General features: G+C 43.2%; 1 long non-coding RNA gene across 1 annotated transcript in view; it reads right to left on the bottom strand.

Annotated features, from left to right (window-relative positions):
* Positions 1–3,331: 3,331 nt before the first annotated feature.
* Positions 3,332–27,059, bottom strand: part of LOC123372591 — an 88,927-nt gene continuing 65,199 nt past the window's right edge. Inside the window, exons 4-5 of the long non-coding RNA XR_006580358.1 lie at positions 6,985–7,178; positions 3,332–3,458 (exon numbers count right to left, since the gene is read on the bottom strand). This is a non-coding gene — a long non-coding RNA (uncharacterized LOC123372591). The remainder of the gene's footprint in view (positions 3,459–6,984; positions 7,179–27,059) is intronic.

Here is a 27,059-nt window from a genome sequence, read left to right as displayed (position 1 = left end):
AGGGCTCTGGCTGAGGGTGGGACCAGAAATGAGGAGTTCAAGATGCCAGAGAGGGGAGTCTGGGCTGAGGCAGTGGATTGAGATGCGAGAAGGGGTGAGGGCTCCAGCTAGGGGTGTGGACTGTGGGGTGGGGCCAGGGCTGAAGGGTTTGGGGTGCAGGAGGGGGCTGCAGGGGTGTAGCCAAAGGTTTCAGAGTACGGGAAGGGGCTGTGGGCTGAGGCAGGGGGTTGGGGTGTGGGAAAGGGTACGGGCTCTGGGCTGGGGTGAGGGTTCTGGGGTGGGGCCAGAAATTAGGAGTTCGGCGTGCAGGAGGGGGCTCCAGGCTGGGGCAGGGGGTTGGGGTGCAAGAGTGGTGAGGGCTCTGACTGGGAGTGTGGGCTCTAGGGTGGGTCTGGGGATGAGGGGTATTGGGTGCAGGAGGGTGCTCTAGACTGGGATCGAAGGGTTTGGAGGGTGGGAGGGGGATCAGGGCTGTGGCGGGGGGTTGGGTGCAGGGGAGTGAGGGCTCTGGCTGGGGGTGCAGGCTCTGGGTTGGGCAGGGGAGGAGGGGGCTCTGGATTTGGGGGGTTGGGCTCAGGGCTGGGGGAGGGGGTTGGGTCTCAGGGTTGGGGAGCAGGCTTTCCTTGGGTGGCTCCCAGTCAGCAGTGCACCATTAAAAGTCCAGTTGGCGGTGCTGTGAGTCCAAGGCAGGCTAGTCCCTACCTTTCCTGGCCCCATGCTGTGCCCAGGAAGCAGCCAGAAAGTCCAGTCCCTAGGCGGGAGGGCCAGGAGGCTCCGCTACAGGAGGTCAGATGATCATAGTGATCCCTTCTGGCCTTAGAATCCATGAATCTGTACATGCAAAGGCATCTATCCTATGTACGTATATGGTCACCCTTTTAATTGTATCTGAGCACCTCACAATCCTTAATGTATTTATCCTCACAATACCCCTGTGAAGTAGTGTAGTACTATTATCCCCATTTTACAGATGAGGAACTGAGGCACAGAGAGGCTAACTGACTTGCTCAAGGTCACATAGGAAGTCTGTGGTGGAGAAGAAAATTCAACCAAGGTCTCTTGAGTCCCAGGCTAGAGCCATAATAAGGCTCATCTGCCTTGGTGGTGGTTGGCTAAAGCAGAGCTGCTTGCATGCTTTGCTCTAGACCTTGGCTAACCTACTGCAAATATAAGCAACTCGCTTTTGTGGGATCATTTGAATCAGCATTACAAAAGAACATCTGCATGCACACACACATACACATGCACACATAATGTCTGTGATCTGGAATGTTCCCTGATGCTGAGGTAGGGTATTGGCAAGTTCCACCTCCCACTCCAGTGCAGTTCACTCACAGCAGTCTCCTCACGGAAGCATAACACAAGGAATCAGTCTCCCCTTCACCATCCTCCATTGCCCTACCTGCTTCCCCTCAGCTCACAATCCTACAGTCATTATCACCTTTTCCTCCAGCATTTCCATATGTAGGCTGCTGTTCCATACAACAGGACAATAAAGATGACTAACTGATCATGGGACAAAGGTTCAGTCTCTTCATCTTGGATAGTAATATTTTGTAGCCTCTCTGCAGTCTCTGATATTTCCTTCTCGTTGTTATTGCCATCACTGATCCTTTCCATGTCTGCTCTTTCATCAGCTTCATTGTCATCCTTAGGTGATATAGTACCATGAGCAGCATCTATCTCAACCAGTGCACCAGCTTGACTCTCACCCTTGCTTTCCTGACTTACTCTTTGTCCTTGGCAGGGATTTTAAACTCAAATTAAACTTTGCTGTGTCAGCTGTCTTATATTTTCAGTATAATACTAGCAGTACTGTGGAACCAGCTAGTGGGCGGATAGGCAATTATGAAGACGCTATTGTCTCTAACTATACACCCTGCCCCTTGGAAATGTTTCTCTTTGCAGAATGTATCGTGCCTAACTCTCATTAATGAATTTGAAAATCTCCCCCTAGATTAAAAAAATAACAGTAGGCTTGAAATACTACACTTTCATAGCCCTCAGGCTTGCCTACAGTTACTACTTATCTAGTAGATTACACTTATACAAAACCTTTCATTCAAGAAGAAATGAATGTTGGGAGTTTTTCCTAAGTTATATAAGAAAAAACTCGTCTTCTGTCTCTGCTGATCTCCCTAAAAACACAAAGATAATGATTCCATGTGAGATCTTTTATAAAACTTTTTACATATTTTGGGTTGCTGTTGGAAATTGAGGATCAAGTGGTGGTGGTGTTGTAAATGTCTCACAGAAACACAGTACAATATCTTCCATTGTAAGAGTAAAATCTTTTAAAGCTGTTTTAAAATTAATCCCAACTGCATGAATTTCACACTAAATAAGTGAGTCTTAGAAAGTTTACAAAGATCAGCTAAACAGATTTCCTGTGAGAATTGTATTGCAAATGGTATCTTGACTATGTCTCCCTAATGGAGAAGCGTTGGGTAGGCCAATCAGCCAGCATGTCGCCTGTACCATGTGATTTTTAGCATGAAGTTTTGTAATGAACCCAACATGCTCAAGTTCCAAAAATCAGTGCCTAACTAGATACAGCAAAAAGTTACTCTTCGTTTTGATGAGAATTTTGGTTTTGTATTTGAACCTGAAACTGAGAAAGTTTCACTTGGTTTCATGGTTCATAACATTGGCTTGAACCTCGCCTGAGAACACAGCTGGGTACTTGATCTCAGGGCTTAGGGTGTTCTGTGTGATGTGGTATGTGGAAAAAAAGGTAATATCAGTACACAGATTATGTAGTACTTGTTTTACACTGTTGCTTGTTTATGGAAAGCAGAATATGAATGAGTTCACTATAATATCCTTTTGAATGAGATCCCTGGTCTCTTTCCTGAATATACCTTACTCTCCAACTTGCCTAATTTTTATGTATTTTAAGATGCATGGGACTGCCAAAATGGCAGAATACTGATTTGGAAATATTTACAAGTGATACATTATGGGTTCCTTTTATTTAAATTATTTACCTCAAAAACCATTAGGTTTGCTGTGTTCTATACGCAATGACAGAATATGGCCCATAAATTTGAATTAAAAATTCAGAGCGATAGTTGTACTACTAATACCCTTTCTGAGCAATGTTCTGCCACATCATGATATGGACAGTTCCTATAAGAACCATCTCCATTGGTTGTACTACTGAGACTGATATTGTAGTGTTGGTGATGTTGATTAAATGGCATGGTAACATCGGTTCAAGTACTGATTCTTCCAGAAATGACATCAATGTTCAACATTTGTTCAACATACTTACAGTGAAACATCCAAAAGTCCTGTATTTGGTGACACATTCCATTTCTGGCCACGTCCCACCATCCAGTCACTAAATTCCAGATTGTGAATGTGCTCCCCCCACAGTGTTCAGGACTGCTTTTGCGCTCCTTCTCCCACTCTGCTGCCACTTTATGGGCCAAGGTCAGAGGTGGAATACAGCATGCCTGCAGTGTGAGAGCGCAGCATGAATACCAGGCTTTCACACAGTGGGGGAAAGAGAGGGCAGGAACAAGGAGAGAGAGGTGGCGGTGACAGGAGCGAAGGGGACAAAGACAGAAGGAAGAAAAAGAGATACAAAGATAAGGAAGAGAGAAAGAACAAAGGGGGGGAGGGCACAGAAAGAAAAGTGGGGACGACAGGGGAAATGGACAGGGAAAAGGGACAGAGAAGGAGGGTTAAAGGAGGAAGAACTGACATCCCACATTTCAGGGGATAGTGCTTTACAACATCCAATGCTACTGTATTGGGAGTTTGAAGGAGGCGGGGAACTAGTACTGCACAGGTAGCATAAGAGAAATCTGGCTAACACCCCATTTTACACTGTAAAATTATTATTATTGTTGTATCCCAGACACACCTAGAGACCCAAACAATTATTTTTGGTGCTGTAGACACGTATAAGAAGACAGTCCCTATACCAAAGAGGGCGAAGAAAGAATTTGCTGCAGCTAAAACCTCATTATTTAGGGGACTAGACAATGGGGAGGTGACTATTGCAGTCATTGCTCTCTCCACACTGCGTACAAATTGTGACTCAGCTAACAAGTAAAAAATTACTTTGGTCTCATCCTGGCCCACGCAGAAGCCCCTGACTAAATCACAAATAATCTGGCATGATTAGCCGCCCTGCTCAATAGAGGCCTACGTGCAGAATAGCAGAAGTCCTGCAGGTCAGGGTTGAGATGAGCTGGCCAAGCAGGCTGGGGAATTTAGCTCAGCATCTTCCCTGTGCTTTGCTTGGTTCAGAAAGCCTCTGCTGTGAGACCCTCGCTTTCACAAACCCTAAATCCAACAACAACGAAAAGTCTTATGACTTGTATGAATAAATCACAAAATGTCATCTGATCTCAGGATTGTAATATTCTGGAAGCAGATGGTAGGCACAGCTGACAGTGACAGTAGTAGTAAGTGTAAATAGGAGATGGCGGAGGGGAGGAGGGAGAGATTTAGGATTGCCCTAGGAAACCAGTGTATGAAAAAGGAGCTTTTATTTTGAAAATGCAACCAGAAGATGAAAGAAGGTGAGGAGGATTCAATGCCACAGAGGAGCAGTGGGAGAAAAACATCCAGTTTTGCCTCTTGAGCATGGTACAGTGTGTGTTTAACATCTTATTAAACAGGCCAGAGAGAGGAAGAGAGATCAATATGTTCAACTGCACTTGCCCTTAGGAGTGCCACTCTGCTCTCTTAGAAAATAAACAGCAATAGAGATTTCAGAACCATAGCTAAATACATTGCTCCTGAGACTCCTTCTTACCTTTCAGTCACTAGTCTGACTCGGGCACTTATTTTTTTAATTGTGTCATAAAACACACTTGCTGGCATTATTGCTTGATCCTGGCATCCTGTCTTGAAAATGTTATACCTGCATTGCTATCCTGGGATGGCATGTGGTTCAAGATGGGAGTGTGAACCCATCCATGTAGTTAAATAAAGTTCTTACAGTGAATCTTTGGAATACTTCAACTCTTAAACTATCCAGTGGAGAGAGATTATTTTCCTTCCTTCATCAATCTGTCCGGCAGCCACCTAAAGAGTTAAGTAATACTGAGGAAATTTCAAGGAAGAGACTTAGAGCATCTTTTCTCTCTCTCTTTTTTTTTTAACTTAGCATACATCAAAGTAAAAACTGACATGCAGTGCCCTGAAGCTCTCTGCAGCATGCTTTTAGGTTTGGGAAATTTCATTTTTCTACCTTATGATGATTACATGAGAGAGGATGAAATGCTTGCTTTGAGGTTCATTTTAGATAGAGATGTAATAAATGTTGTGGCTTCCCACTGCAATGGAACAAATTCTTTGTAGGCAGGGAAAAAAATGAGGTAGTTTAGTTTATATCAAGTACCTAGATGTGGGACTGTGGCATGGGGAGGAGAAAAGAAGATATTGGTGGCTTAGCAGACAAAGCACTGGCTTTTGCTAAGAGTACAATCCATCCTAAGTGCAAACAAGTTTTCCAGCCTCAGTCCCCACTGAACTACTGTAGTCCACAAAAAACCCATCATGAATAATTCACTACAGGTTGACACAGTTTACAGCTTCTCCTCAGTTAAGGCCCAGGAGTGAGCCGGCATGGAGAGCGAATTATCTCTTGCCCCTAACAAAAGTCAGTTCCTCCAGGGGCACAAGACAAGATGGAGATAATCTTAATCATGCCATACCATGCACAATTACATGTTTGTTTTCTGTCTTTGTAGGCCTGCACTGTTCACTGGGGATGGCACGGAGGCTGATAAACTCACCTTATTTTGGGATTCCAGTCTGGTAGGTAGGAAAAATAACTTCTTGCCTGCATCGTGCCCTATTTATAAAGTGTCTAAGAACCAAAAATACAGGCATTCAAGTTCCATACATGGAGAAAAGGAGATTATTTGGGAAAAATCTTGCTTGAATCTATTTTGCGCCCAAATAGGATGCACTGATTGTTGGATGAAGGATTCTTACAGGCTTTTCTGCTGTGAGTCTCCTTCAAAAAACCCTTTTAAATCATCTTAGTGTCTATTTATCTAGGTGCTTATATAGCCATCATCACTGTAGTATCTGAGTGCCTCACAAGCATAACAGGAATTACTTCTAGCAATACCTCTGTGAGGTCAGGAGGCATTATCCCTACTTTACAAATGGGGAGCTGAGGGACAGGTGGATTAAGTGACTTGCCCAGGGTCACGAAATAAATCTGTGGCTGAGATGGCAATTGAACCTGGGTCTTTGGAATATCTGTCCACTAGACCACTCCTCCTCAATTGATTTAATCCAGTTAGCCCAGTCAGCTATTGGAAACACCTGCTTTAATTATTATTATTAATAAACAATAAAAATCACTGATGTAGCATCTTTCACCTGGCTACTAGGGTGATGGATGTATTAGAAATGCAGGGTACAATCCCTTTCTTCCCAACATAATTTACAAATACAGGGGGAAAGTTCCGCAAATGAATAGCAGACCTGCAGAAGTGACTCTAATAGCAGAAACCATATGGACTAGCATAAGAGTCAAAGCACACCTGAGCCTGTGAAAAAACTGAGGCAGAGTTATGCAGGTGCATGCAGTGATGATGTGCACCACCACTCCCTTTGAAGCAGTGGACTCAACTCCATTTCATGGCTACTGCCTCCCAGACAGCAATCAGTGTGATCTATAATTGACTCATTCTGTGCACCAAAAGCTGGTGCTTATCTGCTTTCATTGGTGTGTCCTTTGCCCATAGAGTTATGCTGTAATTTGGGACAGCATCCATGCTTGCTTTCTGCGATCGCCATTTGGTATGATCCATAGTGACTATCAGTGATCTGTTGAGACTTGTAGTGATACTGCCTGCACAGTGATGGATAGCAAGTTCTATCACTCTCCTTGCAGAGGCAATCATGGATACTTGCCTGGAGTTCAAGTGGCTCTGGATATGGTGTACAATGCTGATTGAGGTCCACTGTTGCCCATATACTCATGCCACAGCCATCACGTTCCCTTACCTGTCAGTTACACATCCTGGACCATGGATTTGAATTCATTTGTTGCAAGACGATGATATCCCTTCTCCTGCTGCCATATAGATACCTATCCAACAGCCCTATGAATCTATCTTCCAGAATTTCATCCCGCTTGTACTGTTTCTGCCCTTCTTTCTTGGATGACTGCTACAAATATATTGTCACATCGGGGATATCTGAAAGAATGAGGCAAGACCACATTGTGTTAAACCTTCTACCAAAATGCAGCCTGAGTCCCCATACCAGTACCTGCCTCCCCCAGACCTAGTGACAGGAAGCCTCACTCACCCAAAATAATTTTGTTTCAATTCCCATTCCCTAGCCTCTCTCACACACTCATTTGCAAACCAGCCCTGGGGTGGGGGTGGGGGTGGGGGGCACTGGGGACTCTTTCCACAATGTATCTGTGTTTAGGATTTTTAGCAGTAGAAATGATAATCTGTATTGTCTAGGAAGGAGGATTTACAAATTCGATACCTCTGTGAGGTCGATGTGTGACAGGATTTTTCCAGGCTGTAAGCAATATGAGGTTATTTGAATGCTAATTGTTCTTAGGAAGACCAGTTTCATCAGTTCTTCTGCAGACCTAGGTATTACCTCCTGAAGAATCAAATGAGGGAGTAAACAGAGATAGTATATGACAATGGTTCTTGAAATGAAATGGAAAGAGGAGGGTCCTCCTCACATAATTACTCTGAATCCCGGAGAAGAAACAAAACTATTCCCAGGTGACAGCACACCTCAAGGCTGGTTTACACACAGTTTTTTCTGCCTGTTTGACTATTTAAGGCCTATGTCTACACTATCACTTATTTCCGCAAAACTTACATTGCTCAGGGGTGTGAAAATACCCTCCCCCCCGACCGACATAAGTTTTGCTGGCATAAGCGGTAGTGTGCACAGCACTATGTCTGTGGGAGAGTTTCTGCAGACATAGCTACCGCTGCTTGTTGGGGTGGTTTAATTATGTTGATGGGAAAATAGCCTAAGGGGGGAAAAAACTGTTAACCAACTGGGCTGGGTTCTAATCAAAGTCTAGTATGCACTTGGGAGTCTGAGTCCCGATATGCCCATGTAAAGATAGAATGGGGATGAATGGGACCTTGTGTGTACAGGGAGGGTTTGCACCAATGATCCGAGATGTGTTGCACTGGCGCAAATTACCCTGGTAAATTACTGGCAAGCTCCATTTTGCATTGGTGAGGCATTGTCAACATGAGGAGTTTGTCCCAGAGTACTTCATCAGCATAGTTACAACAGTGCTAGTTTCTTTAATCCAGACAAGTGCTGAGGCAGACAGGGGCACACTTCCAACAAAAGTGTCAAAGAGAGAAAGAGGAGGGGGAAGGAACGGGAAGGAACGGGAAGGAGGAGTTCTGTTCTCGGTGAGACTGGAGTGATTCAGTAGCGTTACTTTGAATTAATGCTGGTTTGAGATCAGATAACTGGTAACAAAACAGCATGCAGCCCAGAGACTCCATTTCAAGTACCTAGGCTGAGGCAGAGAGCAGTCTTATGATTGTAAAGATAACCCTCCAGATGTGAACCTGGGGGAGGCCAGTTGTCAAGGTATAGGCAATCATTCTTTTAATTTAATTATCTGGTGATCTGACCATTCAGTTTATGTACAGGTTTTAAAATGTGTGTCTTCACACTGTGCTGCAATATATAACAACAACGTCTATGGGTTTTTTTATTGTAGTCCATGTAAGATTTTTGATATCAGAGGGGTAGCCGTGTTAGTCTGGATCTGTAAAAGCAGCAAAGAATCCTGTGGCACCTTATAGACTAACAGACGTTTTGCAGCATGAGCTTTCGTGGGTGAATACCCACTTCATCGGATGCAAGTAGTGGAAATTTCCAGGGGCAGGTATATATATGCAAGCAAGAAGCAAGCTAGAGATAACGAGGTTAGTTCAATCAGGGAGGATGAGGCCCTGTTCTAGCAGTTGAGGTGTGAAAACCAAGGGAGGAGAAACTGGTTCTGTAGTTGGCAAGCCATTCACAGTCTTTGTTTAATCCTGAGCTGATGGTGTCAAATTTGCAGATGAACTGAAGCTCAGCATTTTCTCTTTGAAGTCTGGTCCTAAAGTTTTTTTGCTGCAGAATGGCCACCTTAAGATCTGCTATTGTGTGGCCAGGGAGGTTGAAGTGTTCTCCTATAGGTTTTTGTATATTGCCATTCCTGATATCTGATTTGTGTCCATTTATCCTTTTCCTTAGAGACTGTCCAGTTTGGCCGATGTACATAGCAGAGGGGCATTGCTGGCATATGATGGCGTATATTACATTGGTGGACGTGCAGGTGATTGAACCGGTGATGGTGTGGCTGATCTGGTTAGGATTTTTGATGTCCTTTAACTATTCATTTCCTTGCTTTGAAGTGCTTGGGTTTTGTAAAAGATGTTGTCACTGAGCAACTTGAAATGTTTTTTGAAGCAAAGCTCTTTGTTTGGTTGATTTTGGAATCAAATTTTGGGCCCATGGTTTTAAGCTTAATTGACATGGGTCATTTTAGGGGAAAATTCCATCAATCAAGGGACACATAACAGAATCTTATTTTGATGGTAAATCCCTCCAGTTTGTCCACACTCCATCTCTCCTTATGTCCCCCTTCCTTGCTTAATATCCTAGGTCTCTCTTTACTGTTTCATGTATCATGGGCTGACTTGCTAGTCACATACATACGAAAAAAATTCATTAATGTAGCATTAAAGGTGTGGATGCTCAACATTGCCCTGTGTTCCTCATACCTTTCAGTACAGAAGAGTGTAATTCCCAAAACTCAAATGTTGCAAAGCCAGGAAATACAATATTAAAGTCCTTACTTATCCCTACAATCATTAACATTAAAAGAAAAATAAGCTACAAATGTTAGAAAAAGCAGGAGATTGGCAAATATTAGGCTTGAATCTGATTTGGTGTTAAGGTTACACTGCCCCAAAATACAGCCACACAGCCTTTACTCTGCCCACATAAGAATGGCAATGAGAACTGGGAATATAACTCTTTTTTACCACCATAACCAAACCTGCCATTTTTCCGTGCCCATCATAACTCTACTTCAACACTTCTGTTCATACATTCTCTATACACTATTTAGGCAATGGGCAACTTACATGAGAGAAATAATGTTTGGCAATTTCCTGCTCAGAAGAAAATTCCCCTTGTACGACTTGCAAATAAAGTGAGTCTCTTATCTTAAGTTTTCCCTCTGACAGGAGTAAATGAATGAACAGAACAACTTTTGTAGGAGTAGAAGATGGGCACCTTCAATACTGAGAGAAATGACAAGCTCTTTCCAGTGTATGAATATTTTACTGTGTTTCAAAAATGTTCTATATATATATATATATATCTAAACTTATTAGATGTTAGGGCTCACTGTTAGAAATCAGCTTATGTCTTTGTTTGCAAGTAAGATGAACCTTCCACAAGATGCTAATGTATGGGTCAGCTTAGTTCACAATTTATTATCGCATTCACTGGAAGCCCAGTGGGATGCATAACTTTCTTGCTTCAATGCATGATGAGCCAGTAGTTATAAAAAAAAAGTTTTTTTGCTTTAAAGCTTAGAAACCCACCGTCAAAATATGATGTCTGCTTTTAAACTTGTGCAACAGATGAAAATCTCCATATCATATCCCTACATCTTTATACAACACAACAAAGCAACAACATTCCTTCTGCCTTTTCACTTTGGTTTTATCTTGTCCCCAAACACAAGCTGGGAGATAAGAGAAGAAAATATGGGATCTAAAACAGTAAAGAGACAATTATAAATATTATAGGATTGATTTATATGACTTATACTAAATGCAAGAAGATTAAATTATTTGAGAGACTCTAGTGGGATATAGGTTTCTTAATTAAAATTATCATGGGAGGAATCAGTTAATCCTTGTTTCTATCCCAAGATAAAATGAATTACATTATCTATGTAATCACTCCGTCTAACATATTAAGATGATCTCCATACACTATTTATACAACAGTTATTGTTTAAAAGGACACTGCTGGGGAAAAAGAAGCCTGTGTTGTAAAAACTTCAGTACCTACTTTATTGACAACATATTCCACTGAATTTATTAAAACTGAAATGCATGTTAAAAAACAAATGTCTATGTGAGGGTTATCATCTTGGTCAATGCAACAATAATTGACTGGGAGATTTTCCAAGAAACTTTATGGCTTTAGGAGGTTATCTAACTAAAAGAGACCTATATCCCTAGTGGATCAGGCACGGTGGGAGGGAGGGAGGAGACACATTATGTACACCAGCCAGTAGGTTATATACTTCCTGTGGACATAGGAAGATCAACCCAAGGATCTGAGGGCCAAAGCAATTCAATCACATAAGAGCCCCCTACTTATGTGACAGCCACCATCTTGGCCACACTGAAGGGTGAAGCAGGGAACTACAGAGGTAGAAAGCATAAGTCTCTACAGCTTGAGCTACAAAAGCCAAATGCTACAAGCTAGAGGTGCTAACAGACACACATCTCCTGGACCAATAAGTTACATGCATATCACCATTAATACTGTTTGTTTACCTTTTGCTTTCCACTGAGCTTGGATGGTGAATTAAACTGATTATTTTCAATTTTAAATAGAAAAAAAAACTATATTCAATTTTTATTTTAAATCTCAAAAACATTTCTATTCATATGATGGTTTGTCCTCCTGCATCTGCTTTTTCTAACCAAAACTTACATTTGGAGCCTAAAGGGTTGGACATTTTCCCTATAAATTATACAAAACTTCACACTCTTAAGGCTAAATATGTAAATCGTGTGTTGCACTTTTATACTATCTTTCATGCACTTTATGCAGGCAGGTAAGTAGTATTATTCCCTTATTTTACAGATGGGAAAATTGAGGCCCAGAAAGGTTAAGGTTCAGATTGTGAACCCCTGACCCACATGAGTGAGTAGTTACAGGAAGAGTCCAACTGACTTCCATGGGATTGTTTGTAGAAATAGCTGCTTCCTAATGTCACTGGCCCTATGTGATTTGCCCAGCATCATTTACTGATTATGAAACAGTGGCAGAGTCAGGAAGATAATGCACAGGCTGGCTGTTGCATAAAGCCCAGCAGCCTATATGAGCTGAACATTGTACAGGAAATGGTCATCTCGTCACAGGATCAGTTTCTAGGTTTCCAGACACCCAGTCTTTTGCTCAACTACTGGACAAAGGACAAAATATTATGTATTTCTATTTTAGGGGTTATTGTCTCCCCCTACTCCCTTTCCTAGATACTGATTTTTCCCCATAAACTTTCATTGCATTTAACAGAGATGCCACAGATTACTACTGTCACGGAGTGTGGGGGAGTCCGGCCCTGCACCCCTCTTCCTGGGCTCACAGTGACTCTCAGCCAGCGAGTAAAACAGAAGGTTTATTGAACAACAGGAACACAGGATACAGCCCAGCTTGGGTTCAGAGCCAGGACCCCTCAATCTGGCCTTTCTGGGGGGTTCAGGGTGCTTGGATCCCAGCCTAGGATCCCCTGAAACCCACCTCCCAGCTCCCAACCGAAAACTGATTCCACTTCCCCCCTCCCTTTGTCTAGCTACAGCCGGAGGTGAGACCTCCCCTCCCCCAGGCCAGGCTCATGTTACAGCTGCAGACCTGTCTCTGCCTACCAAGCACACAGACAGTCCCTGCTCTCACCTATCAACCACACAGACAGTCCCTGCTCTCACCTATCAACCACACAGACAGTCCCTATTCCATCACACCTCTCCCCCCTCCGAGATTGAACTGAGCGGGGTCACTCTGCCCAGTGACCTGGGGAAGTTCAGGGCCTCCTCTCCGGGACAGCGCATCCGCTATCAGGTTGGCGCTTCCCTTCACGTGGACCACGTCCATGTCATAGTCCTGCAGGAGCAGGCTCCACCTCAGGAGCTTGGCGTTGGCTCCTTTCATCTGGTGCAGCCAGGTCAGGGGAGAGTGGTCGGTGTACACGGTGAAGTGGCGCCCAAAGAGATATGGCTCCAGTTTCTTCAGGGCCCACACCATGGCCAGGCATTCCTTCTCGATGGCCGCGTAGTTCTGCTCCCGGGGTAGCAACTTCTTGCTCAGGTACACGATGGGGTGTCTCTCCCCCTTTTCATCCTCCTGCATCAACACCGCCCCCAGGCCCATGTCGGAGGCGTCGGTAAACACCATAAAGGGCTTGTCAAAGTTTGGGTTTGCCAAAACTGGGCCTTTGAGCAGAGCCTCCTTCAGTGCCTGGAGAGCCTCCTGGCACTGCTCGGTCCAGACCACCTTGTCTGGCTTCCCCTTCTTGCACAGCTCAGTGATGGGGGCAGCTATGGCACTAAAGTGGGGCACGAACCTCCGATAGTACCCCGCCATCCCAATAAAGGCCTGGACCTGCTTTTTGGTCTGGGGAGCGGGCCAGTCTCTGATCGCCTCCACCTTGGCTGGTTCCGGCTTTAGGCAGCCGCTCCCCACCCGATGGCCCAGGTAAGATACTTCAGCCATCCCCACCTTGCACTTCTCAGCCTTTACGGTTAACCCCGCCTCCCGGAGTCGGTCCAGCACTTGTCTAACCTGGAGTACGTGGTCCTCCCAGGTCTGGCTGAAGACGCAGATGTCATCAATATACGCCACAGCAAAACTCTCCATCCCCCTCAGTAGCTGATCCACCAGGCGCTGGAAGGTGGCCGGCGCTCCCTTGAGGCCAAAGGGCAGGGTCAGAAACTCATAGAGCCCCAGGGGAGTGATGAAGGCCGATTTCAGCCTGGCATCTGCGTCCAGCGGCACTTGCCAGTAGCCCTTTGTAGGCTTGGGCCCCCCCTCACTCACCGCAGCCGGGGCCTCCCTGCTTTTCAGCTGGGCCATGGCCAGCTCATGTTCACGCTGCTTCTCCTTCTCTTCCAGCTCCTGCTGGCGCTGGTTCTCCTCGTGTTTACGCTGGTTCTCCCGCTCCTTCAGTTCTTGCCTCCTTAACTCGAGCTCTTCCCGTCTCAGCTCCCTGTCATGTTCCATCCGCATCCGCTCCAGGGACAGGGAGCTCCGCCGGGACGATCCCCTGCTGGCCACCGAGCCCTCGGTAGTCGCTGGGCTCCCCCTCCCCCTACGCCTAGGGGTGGGGGGTCTCGGGGAGCCCTCAGCGGCCGGCTGACCACTCCCAGTGGGGACAGACACTGGTGCCTGCGCTGCATCTGCCGGGCTGCTTCCCTCAGAGACAGGGACCGGTTCATTGACTCGATCTCTCTCCTCCAGCCGGGCAATCAGCTGGGCCTTGGTAAGCTTCCCATGGCGCAGCCCCCTCTGCTTGCACAGCTCCACCAGCTCCCACTTGCGCTGCTGGGAATACATCTTCCTGCTGGCCGCTCGCAGGCCGGGGTGTTCGCCGCTCCCCACGGGTTCCAGGGGACCCCTAGTGTGCCAGTCCTTGAGGTCACCACCCCTCTGCCAGGGTCGAGCTGCAGACTCCTCCGCCCCTGGGATCGCTCGCTGTGATCCCCCGGGGGACCCTGTTACTGCAAAGTCCTGCTCTCTGGCCACACTCTCCCAGGGGTGAATCGCCCCTTCGTTTTACTGCTCCCCAGTCACTTACTGCAGGAAGCGCCGTCCACGGGGTGCCGCCGATCCCACCGCTGCCACCAGTTGTCACGGAGTGTGGGGGAGTCCGGCCCTGCACCCCTCTTCCTGGGCTCACAGTGACTCTCAGCCAGCGAGTAAAACAGAAGGTTTATTGAACAACAGGAACACAGGATACAGCCCAGCTTGGGTTCAGAGCCAGGACCCCTCAATCTGGCCTTTCTGGGGGGTTCAGGGTGCTTGGATCCCAGCCTAGGATCCCCTGAAACCCACCTCCCAGCTCCCAACCGAAAACTGATTCCACTTCCCCCCTCCCTTTGTCTAGCTACAGCCGGAGGTGAGACCTCCCCTCCCCCAGGCCAGGCTCATGTTACAGCTGCAGACCTGTCTCTGCCTACCAAGCACACAGACAGTCCCTGCTCTCACCTATCAACCACACAGACAGTCCCTGCTCTCACCTATCAACCACACAGACAGTCCCTATTCCATCACAACTACCATGGGTTTTTTCCTGTTGTGTTATACTCTTCTAAGTTCTTCTACTGATTTCCAACAGAGTTGAAATTTGTGGCTTCATCATTTTCCTTTATGTGAAGTGCTCCCCTCACATATTTTGATCTAGGTATCGGGAGGAATAGTAAATTGTTTGTTCATTTATTTACCTACATAATCCAATCCAGTCTGCATTTAGAATTAATAATTAGGACTACAGGCAAACTTTGGAGCCATAAACCCTCTTGTATTGCTTCTGGGCCAAGTCACTTCTTAGCAACACTGTGCTTGTCTACCCTACCATGTGGTATCGATCTAAGATACGCAATTTCAGCTACATGAATAGCATAGCTGAAGATCTACTTACTGCGGTGTCTTCACTGCGATAAGTCGACAGCTGACGCTCTCCCATCAACTGTACTTGCGCTTCTCGTTCTGGTGGAGTACCAGAGTCGATGGGAGAGCACTCAGCGGTCGACCCCTCACTGGATCGATTGCTGCCCGCCGATCCAGCGAGTAGTATAGACAAGCCCTAACATTGTCTTCAGCAGGAGCAGGACTGGGCCTAAAGTCAGAGGGAGTTTTCCCTGGGTAAAGACAGAAGGATTTGGCCTTCATTGCATTTACAATAGTGCCAGCCCCAAGCAGTCAAAGATTGAGTCAGGCCTCAAAAATCATGACACTGTCTTAAAGATTATGAGATTTAATAATAATAAGGAGATTTTTTTACTTGCCATTTGGGTTTTGAGACTTTAGGGTGCAGCTGGGTCATGTTTTCAAGATTTTCACACAACTGTGCAGGCTAGAAACTACATTTTAATTTTAAATGAAAGCTGAGAAAGGACTCCAGGAGCAGGGGCTTTCAGGGAAATTATCAAATATTGCAGGATTTCTGACAAAATTGAGAGAACTTATAATGCTGCATTTAACATCACACAGTAGCTAAAGAAGGCTACTGAGAAAAATCTAAATTAGATAGGAGAGGAATAATGCTAAAATTTTAAAGGACGAGGAAAACAACAGTGTGGGCTGGATGAAGAGTCTAAGGAATAGATCTGTGCCCTTATTTGGGAATTACTGGTTTGATCTCTGAGTGCTCTTCATTCCCACTGAGGTCAGGCTCCGTCTCTTGCAGGATCAGGCGGCTCCATATATTATTTCTGCAGATGATTGAAAACAGCATAGTCACTTTCAGTAATAAGGAATTTTATTTATGACCCCAAATCAAAGTATGATGAAGATAAGTCAGTGCTTAATTTGTAATGAAAGAGGTGCCAAGGCTCAAGCAATTAGATGCTGGGATTCAAGTAATTTTTTTACATTCATAACTGATGCAGCAAGCCCAGAGGTGCCGGGGCTCTGCACGGCCACGGCTAGAGGTGCCGGTGCTCTGCCCTTGCAAGCCCTGGCACAAATTAAGCACTGAGATTAGCTGATTTCACACTTCCAGTCTGAGCACACCACAGTACAGTACGTACAGTTCAAATCTTCTTTCATCAGCAACATGCATTCCTCAGAAAGATACTGTTTAGATACAATCTGGCCAATGATGTGATAAACTAGGCCTAGGACATCAATGGGAATGATAGAACAAGGGAAAACTTACTGTTTCACATTTATTTCCTTTGAAAAGTTCACTTAGAGACCAGGAATGATGCTTTCGTGACTCTGAAGAATATAAATGTTTAGATTTTTTTTAAAATGACAGATGAAAATATATTTGTATAACTAACAGGAATGAATGGGACCTTACATTTAATGATTAAAAAACATCACAGGTAAACTCTGTGAACATTTGACAGTAAGGATCTGCTTCTGCAAACACTTATCCATGAGTGATCCCATTGCCTTCAGTGGGACTATATACTGATGTAAGTTAAATACAGACACTCCCCGGGTTACGCAAACCTGACTTAGGGAAATCCGCACTTACGGAAAAAGTTCTGTAAGTTCCGTAAGTTGTTTTTTTGTTTTTTTTTGCGTAATTGTCGGAGATACATTCCCGACTTATGCGAAATTCGACTTACACAAGGTGTTCTGGAACAGAACGCTTGCATAAGTCGGGGAGTGTCTGTATGTCCCTAATTCTGCAACCCATGGAAAAGTAAAGGTTTTTAGGACTCCTCTACATGGGAACACTCAGAAAAATTAATCCAAATTAATTTTAAAGTTGATTAGTTGAACTGTATGAAATCCCTGTGTAGCTATTCTTATTCAGAATTACAGTGGCCTTAATTTGATTTAGATGAAAAAGTGAATTAAGATAAATTGAATTAAGTATTAAAAAGTGAATTCATGGGACCAGATTCTGATATCCCTATTCTTATTAGTAGCACCTTACTGTATTGACTGTATTGGAGGTACTATTCAGTGTAAAGGTGTTAGAATCTGCCTCCTGGATTTTAGTCTACATATTACTCAGGCTACAGTGTTCTTGTACTTAAGTAATAGGACTGGGAAGTGACACTTGTGGGTTCCATTCCTGGCTCTGCCTCAGATTTTCTTTCTGATTTTGAGCAAGTTCACATACCTTATATGTACCTCAGTTTATCTTCATTGGCTAACGGTTTTTTTTAAGCACCTTGGCATTCTTGCACAGTAGGCACCATAGAAGTTAAATAATTGTTATTATATATCAGCGATACCTCATAATGACTGATTAACATTAATAATTGCATTAACTAAGAAGACATTGGAGAGGGTGCCAACTCATTGGTTGACCAATGCTGAGGAAATGCAAGTCTGTCTTATCAAAAGTATAATGTGCCCATCACCTTAGCATTTATCAGCCTGATTCTGTCCCCTGCTATTTATGCTGAAACCAATGGGACTATCTAAGAAGATACTATTTAGTGTGAGTAAAGGGGCAGAATCTGGCCCCCCGTGCATAATATTCAATATGATGGAACAACTCAGACTTTAGGTGGCAATTGTTACATACACATATCAAATAATTTTATAAAAAACAACAACATATTGAAGAAGTACAGTTATATGTAGCCACATTTCTCCAGGAATTGAAATTCAGAAGGAAACTCAGCTTGGCTTGAAATGCAGCTTATTCATTCATTCACAGTCCTCCCAAAGCCATGTGAGTTTCCCAGTACGCTCCACACTGTCTTGTGTGCTGTTGTCTTATAGTTATGTATTTTCAGTAAACCACCATCCTTAGTGTGCTAAGGTCAGATAGGCAAGAGACTTGGCTAGTACAGTTACTGTCATGAAAATGTTTTATTATTATTATTTATTATTACATGCATTCCTAAGGTGCCCATTATTAATTTAACATTTATACGGTACAATAACTTTAAATAGTGTTTTAAGACACATAAGTGTTTAAATAGTATTTTAAGACAAAGATCTTAGAGTCCAATTCTTATTTATCTTCAGCATTGCAACATTGTTCTCCATGCGCCAGACTGATTTTTCCATTGTTCACACTTGCAGATAGCTTCGACAGACAAGAACCTTTGGGGTAATCATTGGTCTGTATAAGATGCTGAATTCTGATGGTCATTGTCATTTTTGTAATTATTCCTCAGCTTTCCCATTTCAATATGTCTTTGATGGAGTGCATAAAACAGTGCTTCTTACCTATATTTACTGGTATTCTCAGCTGTTTACAGTTATTGTGGAGTTCTGATTAATCCTCCCTGCTCTATGACACAGAAGCAGTTGCATTCTAATACAGCCTTTATTATTTTGCAGCAGATCCCATACTTTTGCATGCAAAAAATAGTGTAAATCATGGAAGAAATATTGGAGCTCTAAAAAATGTAAGGCTATGAATATTTCATCATTGTACATTTTATTTCCCTGTCTCCTCTGACTCTCCAAAAATCTTGTTATTTTATTTATGGGTGCACTGTTCATTTGGGATACCTAATTCTTAATATGGGGTCTAGCTCAAACTTCCAGGTCCATTTTCCTGGTCTGGATTATATTTGAAAGTGGTTATTTTAGCTTCCCTCTCCAGATGTAAGCTCATGTCCATCTGTTTGCCTCACTGTTAAACTTACAGCATGGATCAACACTGTAATTGTGTTGATTCCCAAGCCTTGCAAAAATGACTTGTAACCTTAGTTTGGATACACTATTTCCATGTATTTTAATATTTTTCTACTACCTACCCTATTTTTGTGTAGCTGAAGTAGGCACTTGCAGGCTTCTTTTCTTGGCAATGAAAATCACATTGTACAATTAACTTCACTCCCAGCCCCACCATGAGTGAGTTGCATGAATCAGTTTGCCTTGCAAAAAGATGCAGCAGCTATCACCTGGGTCTTTATTTTATTTTATTTACAATAACATTCCTATCAATTAATGACCAGGGAATCCTAGTCCCAATTTAATGGGAGGTTTCAGACTAATTCTGAAATGGTCTACTTCTTTCTTACCACAGGATGTAATAGATATAAGCATAACTTTTTGGTTTAGTCTGCAAAAATAATGTCAATTATCTCTCCGTAGTTCAGTAATGAACAATGTTGCTATTTCTATTACTCTATGGTCATCATCTTAATAACAGCCTTTGGGACTTGTCATTTCTGGCCATAAGCCCTTCTTTGGGGTGTAAGATGAAATACTATCAGATCAGTTTCAACAGCTGTAAGAAAACCTCATGACTGAAATATTGCTTTTAATATTATATTGGGACAGATTCTTCTCTTAGTTACACAGCAATATAAATCTGGAGTAACTCAGCTGACTGAGTGGAGATTTATCCCTGTTGAATTGAGAGAAGAATATGGTCCATTGTCTATGACCAGCATGAACTGCCACCCTTTGTGTATGTGTGTGTGCACGTGTGTTTGCGCTCATGTGCATTCACACAGCCTACATGTTGACATTCTTTACTTGGTAGATCCCTTCACTACATCCCAAGAGTCTTCCCTCCTTCACAAATATGGAAACAATTAAACATCCTTCAGTATGTTTCTGTAAGAACTGTAGATGAAGGAAAAATGAAAAGAACAATTAAATCAGAGAGAAGGCAGCTATACCAGGTTACTCTTCAAGAGGTAGAAGGATCCATGAATAAAGCATTTTGACTGATTCTTCAGAACCTATTTATTTTGATAGCCAAGACAAATATCACAGCTCATTTCTAACATTTGAAAAGCAGGGCCACATAAAATGATGGATTAATAAGGCCAAGGACACAATAATAGAGAGAAAATATATTATAGGGAATGATGCCAGTACCATTCCAAAGGGAAAAGAGAAGCTGGAATGGAAATAGAAAGAAAATGTATGATAGTAACTCTATGTGGAAAAATCCCTCCTGCTGTTTACTCTAAATATTAATTAATGTTCAGCAAGTTCTTTGTTGATAGCACTGCTTCATTTATGGTTATCTTCAGACAATTTGAGTTTCTTTTTGTTAAAACCTGTACTGTGGGAATAACTGATTGAGCAGCAGGCAAAATGTACTGCATGTACCACTATAATTACTGGTAATAATATCCAGCACACGTTTATGTTGTCCCTCCTCATTGTGGATATGATTAAGTTAATCCAGTACTTTCTGCATGAACTGTTATCATATCCAAAGCAGTTGTACAATACATTATCAGGTATGGGTGTGCTGATAGAAAATCTAGCATTGCAGAGTTCACTTATAGGAATAGATCATTTTGTGGGTGGTGTAAATACAGAAGGAATTGCAACACAGGCACCTATCACACTGTGAGAGTCATAGCTGATCCGGTGTGCTGTATTTTAAAATGTTAGGAATATAAAGCAATCATGAGGCACCATTGTGAATTAACCCAATGAAATGTAATAAAGAGAAAGGATGCTAACAGAAAAGGTTTATATTATTATTATCCTTAAAAAAAAACCCAACATGGTTTATTACTCATAAAGTGTCTTCAAATACCGTCCTGACATTTTATAATACATTATGCATATCCAATAATGAATTGGCAGGAAAAGCTCATCTTAAACTAAAACTCACAAGACCAGGGGCCAGATTTAGGTCTGGTTGCTCTGTGAATGCACAAGGAGGGGAAGGTGCTCGGGGTCCAGCCACTGTGTGGTTAGGAATGCAGGCCCTGCTCTACCCTAGTGCCCTCATCGGTGCTAGCTGCCTGAAGCAAAGCAGCTGAGGGCAAGTCTATGCCCTCTTGCTCTCCAGCACAGCTGGCCTCACATCAGTGAGGACACCCCCTGCGCCCTGTGTTGTGGCTGTCATGCAGGTATGTGCTGCCTAGGAGTCCCTAAGAGGAATTCTGGCTGAGCTGGCTGCCATTACTGGCGATCTGACCCTCAGGCATGAACCCTCCACTTGACCCTCATGAACAATGCTGGTGGGATTGCCAGGGGCACAGTCTAGCTCATTGTCTATAAGCAGAATTACCAAGGAAGCACTGGTTTGCCTGATCCAACACTAATCTCTTTTTCTGGCCCTCAAACAATGCTTAGAAAAATGAACTGGTTCTGAAAATATTTGTATTGTTTTACCACAGCATTTATAACCATGGTAGGTTGCACAGTGTCAATCCTTAAAATGACTTCATTCCAAATCTATCTTGCCTATTTCCACTACACTTGTAACATAATTTTAGCAGCTGGTTTCAGAAGTTGACTTAAGTAAGATGTAAGCACATACTTAAGGTTAAGAATGTGCTTAAATGCTTTCCTGAATAGGGCCACAGTTTCAAATCTACCCCTGAAGTAAGCAGACATATCTTTATCAGAATAGAAAGTGTCTGCTTTCAACAGGGAGGAATTTTGAAGCTGCTGTTCCAAATTTTCACACTAGCACTGATTTTAGCTCAAGCTGTTTAATAAAGGGTGGCTGCTAAAATCACAGTATGTCAAGAATGAAGTGTGAGGCTAAGAGAGCAAGACAGTAATCAGAAAGAAGTGATTTTACAGACTTAGAGGCCAAGGGAGCTGGGACTGAAAGCAAAGTGGAAATCACTCTGCCAGCAGCCCTGTCTCTTATAAAGCAAATTCAATGCAAGTGCCTCAGCTGATCTCAGCTGCAGCAGTATGGCATAGGGGAAGATTCATCTCTCAGGTAGGCAGGTCTCCGGCCATTTGGGGCTTTATAGGTCAAAAGAAAAACCTTAAACTCCATCTGTAGGTATGTCTACAATGCAGTTAGCTTGGAGCTGTGGCAGCCTGGGCTTAGCACAGGTGAACCGCCTGAGTACAGACTATCCAGGGAGCCCAGCTATGTACTTGGACACCTAGTCTGCATGAAGTTTGTGCTGCCGCAGCTTCACTGCTATTGGTATCCACGCCAGCTAAATGAAAGCTAGCTTGGGTATGCCCACATGTGCTGCAATCACACACCCCAGTTGTAGCTCAGACATTCCCTATATTTCCAGTTCCTTTCTGAACACATGATTTAAAACCAGTGACTATCAAACTGCTTCTAATTTTTTCCTGATCTATTTTCCACACTCTGAACTCGAATTACATGATGAAAGCCATCCAGCGTCACTGGTGTATTGCTATAATTCATTTACCTGCCATTTAACCACACTGTTGTCCTAAGATTGTTTCTAGTACTGTCTGATATGTGGCAGCTGTGCTTTAGCAACCCTAGCACACCATATGAAAATAATCACAGATATTAACAAAGCGATGTCTGCAGCTCTGAAGAGGTATTTCCTGTACTTAATATTTGTAGTCCATGCTTAACTATTCATACATTACCTTTCCTTTAGTGTACTGAAATGCATATTTACTGTACTTATGTGCCAGTATTATCTGCATTCAGTGGCAATTTGACAGAATGTAGACTAAAGCACATTAATCCAAGAAGCAGAATAAGGGTAAAATGATCTCTTAGCTTCCCCAAGAAGGAAATAGTTAAATGTTAATGTTTTCTATGATATAGTGCACCCAAGGTAGTGCATTAATGGCTAACTGCGTAACACACTAATGTAAGCAGTTATTCGGAAATGTTTCTTATACAGTACTTTATTATGGTAAGATTGCACTGTACTTAAAGTAAATACCACTGGCTTCTCTCCAGAACTTGAAGAAGGTAGTTAAATCCCAGAATTTGCTCATTCAGCAATTGCGTCTTATAATAAATTAGAGTAAAAAAATTCCTGGCTTTGTTTTCAAAAAGGGGAGGGCAAGGAGTGTTTGTTTTCCCAGCTACTTTTTTTCCACCGAGTGGTAGATGTCAATAAGTGGTAAAATATTAAAAGGCTTTAATAATGTAAATGTGTTAGTGCCCTGAATATTGTAGAATTTCAGTCCAGTAGAAATATAATTGTTATCACACACTGTCATTATGGACGTGTTGGACACAACTCAATAGTTAAACTTGCAACTATGCTTTTTTCTGGAAAAAAGTTCACACACAAAAGTAATGATGGCTAACTGGAAAGCAAGGTGAGGAATAATTCATGTGTGTGAGAGGGTGTCTATACATATCTACAGAGATATAAAATGGAACTAAGATGGCCTGCCAATCCTCACCCTGATCAGTTTGTTTGAATATTGCACCTCTCCTCTGTTGTTTGTCTCTTTAGGCCTCAATCCTGCAAACTCTATGCATGTGACTTTCTGAGTAACTCCATTGACATCACCCGGTCACAGGTTTAAAGTTAAGCATATACATATGTGTTTGGGGCTGTAGACTGTAAGTATTTTGGGTCAGGGAATGTCTTCCTATACATCTGTACAGAGCTTAGCACATTTGGTTCTTGACCCTGCAGCCAGATCCACTAAGGCATTGACTTCAGTAGGGTTCCACCCAAGTACAGAGGTTCAACTGCTTGGCTCCAATTAAAGAACCGGGACCTGTGAGTACTAACATAATTGATATATATATATAATAATAATGGTATTTTCTCCTCCCTTAAGCATTTCTCTCTGAAAACACGTGTACAATGTTGGGGAGAGCAAGTCTTTTTTTGGCGGGGGGGCTAAGTTTAGCAAATAGTTTTCAAGGTATTTGCAATTCGAAATTACTACTTTTAAAATTCTTCACAAATCGTCTCATGATTTTTCAGCCCCCTCTCACCGAGGATGGATTTGAAACAAAAAAAACGATTAACATTTTCCCTCACTCCTAATGGGATCTCTGTCAATGAATGTGCAGTGTGAAGACTGACTTATCATTCACCACCTACAGGTGATGAGAAATAAGGGAGCCAGGGAGTGCAGGGATTTTTTGGAACTGCCTTGCTCTGCAGTGCACTCCAAGAGAAAGGTAGATCCTATTAAACTGCTAAAAGTTCTATGTTTGCACAAGTAAATTAAGTATTGGCTTATAGCTCAACTAGCTTATCACTTCCACAGTGAATGCATAAAAGCCCCAATCCAGGAAAGCACTTATGTATGTGCTTAAATCCTAACGATTTTTAAGAGCTTTAAGCACATGCTTAAAGTTAAGTGCTAAAGTTAAGGGGGGTCGGCAGGGCTCTATATTGGACGCCATGAAGGTGCAAATCCAGGGGGTGCTCAGGCCGACCCTACAGATGCTGCTAAGGGAAAAGTCTTCCGGCTGGCATGCACATAGCACGCACACACCTGATTGGAATGGACATGAACAACATATCTCAAAGAACAACAATTACAAAAAGGTGAGTAACCGTTTTTTTTTAGGAACTGGTAGATGCCAATAGCTTGTAATTGGTTTTAATTTGGTTTGACCCTTCTTTCCTGTTTTGGACTCTTTTCTTTAACCAACTGCAGCTTTCATCAGGGATTCACCAGTGCCCAAGCCATTTTCAACTTTCACACCCTAATAAAACAGTAAAGTTAGAGAGCTTTATGTCTCCAGTTCATTTATCATAACTGCAACAAACAGGTTTAACTTGTCCAGTTTAGTTCTACCTAATAGCTTCTCTCTAAATGTTTGTACTCAGATGCAGTTCCAATTACTTTAAAGGTGTTTGGCCCACTGTCCCCGTCAGTGAAATTATTCCTACTGTTTACAACAAGCCTAAATCTACTCCATAATGTTTACCAAAATGTTCAAAGCATCAATAACTTTGGGCAACTGGACAGCTCAGGGGCTTGGTTAGCTACCTGTCTATTTATAAAATTCCCATTGCTGTGGGATCTGAGCACCATCAGTCAGCCTTTTGTTGCTGAGCTACTAGTCTGAATCTAGCCCAGGTCAGTATTGTGAGTTGCTGCCATCTGATAGCTGTTCAGGGACACACGTGAAATGATTTTGGAAGTCTCAGTCCAATTTCTAATGGACATCATAAAAACACTGTTACAGGAGGTCAGACTAGATGATCATGATGGTCCCTGCTGGCTTTAAAGTCTATAATTCGCATTAAAAGGCAACCTTGTTGGCAGCCTTACTAGAGAGGCCAAGCCCAGAATAGACATAGAGTCTAAGCTACATTTTCACTTCTTGAGATGAGTTTCGGAGCCAGAGTAGAACCATATTGGTAGGACAGCGTGCAGATGCTTACAGGGCTACTGCCAGTGCAGTACCCTGTTCTGTGGATAAATAAAGGATTTTTGTCTGCAGGGTATTCAACCCACCAGCTTTCATGAACTATGAGGGTCGGTAGGTCTCTAATCAAATGAGTTGCATGATTTGTCTATTCCATGTTATAATAATCTACATAAAGACTTCCAATTTAAAAAAAATGCATGCTGAGACACACTAACCCCAAAGTTTTGATTTTATCTAAAATATTTTGTCAATAGTTGCCATCTAAAATCAGTCTTCATGAAAAGCCCATGATTTCTTGAAGAAGGAAAGTAAGTGTTAACATGTTCAGAGGAGATGCACATCCCATATAGCAGGACTGGGACATGACCTGCATGTATCCACTTTTCCTGGGTACACTGTGCTGGGGTTAAAGTGGCTCAAGATACAGGCACATACTATTTTATGTTTGGGCCCATCTAATAGTGTGACTGAATAGCCCTGAGAGTTTTGGAGTAGGTTTCTGCATTATTTACCTTCAACTCTAAATGAATTTTATTACCAATGTAACCACACTACATTTAGAAAAACACATTTTCTACCTATCATCTTTCACCTCTCAGATTTAAGACTATTTAGCTTTTGACAAATGCAGTCACAAATTTATCCTCTTCTCCATGAGCTGAGTGGCTTTTTGGATCAAAATACAATATAAATTAGGCAGCAGAGAACCAGAGGTGCTCTCTGTGCTGGAACAGGGAGGGAATGGAAAGGACATGATGGTGTGGATCCACATGAACCTATATGAAGGGGGTTGTGGGCCACACCCCATCCTCCCCTTTCCCACTCCACACTCTGTAATGGGAATTGTGGCCCATTTGCAAAGTATTACTGGATTGGGGACTGAGTATTTTATCCCTCAAGTATGTGCTGTTGGATCATATTTTCCCCTGTCCACAATCTGTTCGCTGGGATTTTACACACTTTACACACTTTTCCAAGATTTGTTTTTTAAAAAATGTACTCCGACAACTCATCTATAGAAATACGGCCCACTGATTTCAGTCCCTGGTATAGCTGTGCCAGTGCAAACCCCTACTGTAGATATAGCAAAGCTGCTATTTGTACCTACTTGAAACAGGCTAACTTCCACCTGGACAGATAGCAGCTTTGCTTATGTAAGCTAGTCATGTGCAGTACTGGGAATCAAAAAGGCCTAAGACTGGGGAAATTCAGAAGGACTGTCACTGCGTTAAGCAGGGTTGGCTCTAGCTTTTTTGCTGCCCCAAGCACGGCAGGCAGGCTGCCTTCAGTGGCATGCCTGCAGGAGATCCGCCGGTCCCATGGCTTCGGCGTACCCACCGCTGAATTGCCGCCAAATCCGGAGGACCGGCGGACCTCCCACAGGCAAGCCGCCAAAGGCTGCCTGACTGCCGCCCTCGCAGGGACCAGCAGAGTGCCCCCCATGGCTTGCCGCCACAGGCACACGCTTGGAGCACTGGTGCCTGGAGCCGCCGCTGGTGTTGAGTGTAGAGGTTTGCTTTGTGAGGAAGTGATGTCTAATAATTAGACCACAGGACTGGGAGTAGGTCTTGTGGGTTCTATTCCTCATTCTGCTGCCGATGTGCTATATGACATTGGG

Source organism: Mauremys mutica, chromosome 6 (assembly GCF_020497125.1).
Source record: "Mauremys mutica isolate MM-2020 ecotype Southern chromosome 6, ASM2049712v1, whole genome shotgun sequence".
Classification (NCBI taxonomy): domain Eukaryota; kingdom Metazoa; phylum Chordata; order Testudines; family Geoemydidae; genus Mauremys; species Mauremys mutica.
Note: the sequence above shows the minus strand (reverse complement) of the source record. Positions and strands in the feature narration are given on the sequence as shown.